This window comes from Propithecus coquereli, unplaced genomic scaffold (genome assembly GCF_000956105.1).
Source record: "Propithecus coquereli isolate 6110/MARCELLA unplaced genomic scaffold, Pcoq_1.0 Scaffold168, whole genome shotgun sequence".
In the NCBI taxonomy this organism is placed as follows: domain Eukaryota; kingdom Metazoa; phylum Chordata; class Mammalia; order Primates; family Indriidae; genus Propithecus; species Propithecus coquereli.
This window is the reverse complement of record NW_012141413.1, coordinates 3,987,534-3,992,215: the sequence shown is the minus strand read 5'-3', so window position 1 is coordinate 3,992,215 and position 4,682 is coordinate 3,987,534. Positions and strand designations below refer to the sequence as shown.

Here is a 4,682-nt window from a genome sequence, read left to right as displayed (position 1 = left end):
CATGCCTATAGTCCCAGCTACTCGGGAGGGTGAGGCAGAAGCATCGCTTGAGCTGAGGAGTCTGAGGTTGCTGTGAGCTAGGCTGACGCCACGGCACTCTAGCCCGGACAACAGAGTGAGACTCTGTCTCAAAAAATAGAAAAAACACAATTTAGTTTGCTGTACCCCCTGTGAGAACAAACCTAAGAAGAGCCAAATTAAAAAAAAAACAAATTAAAGTCTGTTATCTTTCTGTACCACAGCGGAATACAATCAGGACAAAAATCTTCCCAGTCCTGGTTTCTCTCCCAGAAAACAAAGAAAAGAGTGCAACATGTGTCCAAAGGTCTCGGTTTGTCTGGGGCTACCTAAAACCTGGTTATTGCTTTTTTAAACACGGAGTGCTAAAAGGAATGGAGATAGACTTTAAATGACGGGCTGGTCCACTGAGAAGAAAGATGAATGCTTGTTACAGTAACAGAGAGACTGCAGTACCAATGACATTTGCCAGGGGAAGCAAGAGATAAAATTATTTCAATAAAAATATGGGGAACTTTGTATCTGTAAACATACATAGTAGTCCAGATAAGACACAGACACATATAGCAACTCATTGGAGAAACCCTCAGAATGTCTACTGCAGCTGAATAATTCTAGTTGTTCCCTGTACAAAGCTAGTCCATAAAAAATGGGATAAGTAGCTGTTTTTCAAATGAGAAAAATACCAATAAAATCACAAGACGTTAAAGAAACAAACATGGCACAATCAAATGTCAAAAATAAATATTTAAGTGACTGTAGAGAAGTAACCATCAATGAATTAATTTAAAAGAATTTAAATCATCTTATCTCAATGGTGCTAAATGAGAACACAGAAACCTAGCAAAAGAAAAGAATTAATAGAGAAAATTAGATTACTGACAAATGTTTAAAAGTATAAAAACACCACTCTAGCCCAGGCAACACAGTGAGACTCTGTCTCAAAAAAAAAAAAAAAAAAAAGTATAAAAACACACACTATGAAGCTGATACATAATACAACTGAATAAAGATTCATTAGAGGGTGTTGCCAGCAGCCTTAATCTAACAGAAGAAAAATGCAGCCAGCTTGATAATACGTCCTTTAAATTATAGACTCAGGGAAGCAAACAGGGAGACAAACTGAGGAAAAGTGAAGAGAGCCTGAGGGACCAAGACGTTACCATCAACTAGGCCATTACACTGATAATGACAGGCGTATGACGAGAAGAGAAAGCAAAAAGGGAAAACTATTACAAGAAATAGTGGATAAGACCTTCAAAATGTGAGAAAGAAAATAACATAAAATTTAAAGAAGCTCAGACAACTCTAACTAGGACCAAGACAAAAGGAATCACACCAAAACACATTAGAATCAGAAATCTGAAAGTTACAAAGAGAATCTTGAAATTAACAACAATAAAAGTGATTTGGCATCTACAAGGGTGTTCCTGTAAGATAAAAAATGTTTTACCAAAATACCTTGCAGGCCGCAAAAGTGTAGAATAATATATTCAAAGTGATGAAAAATGACAGTGACCACCCAAGAACACTTTTTCTTGCAAAACTGCCGTGTCCTTTAAAATGAATTAGAAATAAAGAATTTCCAAGAGCAACAAGCCATCAATTAATTCATATCCACTACACCAACACTGCAAAAAAATGCTAAAGTAATCAGTTTTTCATGTTGAAAAATTAAATAATGCTACATAGCAACAAAAATCATGTGAAAATGCAGAGTTCTCTGATAAAATGAATTATACACACAGTATTATGCTGTATTATCACAAAGATGGTGCATTAAATGCTTTTAAATCTGATATAGACTTTAAAACACAAACAAAAATGACTGTAAGTCTGATTATGGATACACAATACAAAAAGATACAATTTGAGACGTTAATAAAATACACTGGGGGATGGAAGGAGACAGGGTTTTTGTATGCAATTGAAATTACCAACTTAGGCTGGGCATGGTGGCTCATGTGTGTAATCCTAGCACTCTGGGGGACTGGGGCGGGAGGATCATTTAAGCTCAGGAGTTCGAGGCCAGCCTGAGCAAGAGCAAGACCCCATCTCTACTAAAAATAGAAAAAATTAGCCGGGCGTGGCAGTGTACGCCTGTAGTGCCAGCTACTCAGGTGGCTGAGGCAGGAGAATCCCTTGAGCCCAGGAATTTGAGGTTGCTGTGAGCTAGGCTGACATCACGGCACTCTAGTCCAGGCAATGGAGCAAGACTGTGTCTCGAAAAACAAAACAAAACAAACAAAGAACCACCACGTAATATCCTCTAGTTCCACTATGCGAAATCTAAAAATGTAAGAACAGAGAGCTGATGTTATAGAAGCAGAGAGTAGGATCCTGGTTACCAAGTCTGATGGGGGAAAAGGAGAAGAAGAGTTAGGATAATAGGTACAAAGTTTAAATTCTTTAGAAAGGAGAAATAAGTGCTGTAGTTTTATTGCACAGTGAGATGACAATGGTTAACAAAAGGTGTTGTGTATTACATGAACATCGATACCACAAAGAAATAGTGAACGCATGAGGTAATGGACACAGTACATATACTGATTTGATTCATCATACACTGTACACATAACAGAAATCAAATAGTACCCTGTAAACATGTACAATTGTAATGCCCTATACATATGCGCAATTATATGTTAATCTAAAAAACGGACTAAGACTTTCACGTAAGGCCTATAACTATAAAACTCCTAAAAGAATACGTAAGGGGGGAACCTCATGACAGTGGGTTTTGGCCATGATTTCTCGGATATAACATAAAAGGATCACGTGGTACTATATCACTGTATCCAAAATATCCCACACGTGTTCAAGCCAGGACACGGAGTAGATACTGCACCGTTATTCACAATAGTCAATACCTGGAGGCAAGCCAAGGGCCCTTCCTGAATGAGCAGATGCAGAAAATGTGGTAAATGCCTACAATGGAATATTATTCAGCTTTTAAAAAAGAACATCCGACACATACTACAGTAAGGAAGGGCAAACGCTGAGGACATCGTGTGAAGTAAAATGAGAGTTTAAAAGAAACAGACGCTGTATGATTAGACTTACATGAAATATTTAAAATAGTCAAACTCACAGAAACAAAAAGTAGAACAGTGTTCTACAGGAGTTGGAGAGAAGTGGAAATGTCAATTTGCTGTTTAATGGGAATTTGCTCTTACTTTTGTAAGATAAAAATGGTGTGGAACTCTGTTGCAAAACACTGTGAATATAAACAACGCTACTAAACTATACACTTAAAAATGTTTTAGATGAGAATTTTATACTTGTCACCACAATTAAAAATGTAAGGCTACATAAGAGATACAGTTAAATTTCTTTTTCTGAAATTACCTTCAAGTATGAAAAGTGTTTCTCTCACATAATGATACGGATTCAAGCCATAAATAGATTGTGAAGTTAAGACTATTCGTATCATAAGGTATAAACAAAGTAGGAGCAATAATTAGGCAAAAAAAATAGATGTTTTTATACTTCATAGACATATGCCTAATTCCTATATAAATAAAACACCATCCTGTCTTGAAGAGTACAGATTTGAAAATTATCATCCAAGTCATATCAAGGGTAAAAAGAAAAACACAATTAATTGATCTGAAGAAACATACCTGAAAATAAATGGGGTAATATGGAATTGAAAACAGGAGAAAAAAATTTAATGGATGAAATACTGAATACAACATAGAGACACTACTGAAAAGTAATTGTTTACATATATACAATTTTAAATTGTGTGCATCCACGAAGAACAGATATTTTGAATCATTACTATTCAATGTATGGCAGGGAAATTTCATGTAAAATGCATTATAATCATTAATAAAAGGCTATACTGAGATGATTTAAATGAAAAAATATGTTATTAATATACTGGAGCTGTTTCTACACAACATAAAGGCTATAATGCAGTCTTTAGAGGCTAAGAAAAGTTTTGTGTTTCCAAATAAAGGAACAACACAAATGTTACAAAGTATCATGAGAATTACTGAAATAAAATAAACATTTTGGATTAAATTATACCATCATTTAGATATAGGCTGACAAAAGAGATACAAATTTCCATGATTCCTTATTGCGTCCAGTAAACTTAAACTTACATTCAAACATTTTAATACATGTGGTGTCTGCTACTAATCTAATACAATTCTTATATAACATGTAAACTTGAGAATTTCACTTCAGAACTTCTGAATCTAAAAATCACAGACAAATTGACATGCAACATTTTAAAGTGAAACACATAGGAGAGGAACATAAGCAAGAAGACAGAACAGGAGCTCCCCCATTTGTACCCTGCAGTGCAATGTAGCAGCGGTGCCCAGATGAACCTGCTTAGGTGGGAGCTTCGGGATCCAGAACTGAGTTTGTGGGGCCCTGGTGGAGCTCAAAACCAAGCCGTAGGGCCACTTTGAGGGGCAGGTCCTCACCCACGTGACAGGCTGCCTAACCACGGTCCCAGCTACAGAACAAAAAGTAGCAACATCTCACTGGCGACCTAGTTGTGGTCCATTTTTCTCTTGGCCTGGCCATTAGCACCATCTGCCAAGATACCCAGGAAGATTCAGAGCCAGCTGTGTCTCAGGTGAGGCCTGATGCCCCTGGTCTTGTCTGTGGGCCCTGAATCAGCCCCAAACCCACCTTCTTCACCT

General features: G+C 36.9%; 1 protein-coding gene across 1 annotated transcript in view; it reads right to left on the bottom strand.

Moving 5' to 3' along the window:
• Positions 1 to 4,682, bottom strand: part of LOC105808127 (zinc finger protein 708-like) — a 120,777-nt gene that overhangs the window by 2,869 nt on the left and 113,226 nt on the right. The gene's annotated exons all lie outside the window — the stretch shown is intronic.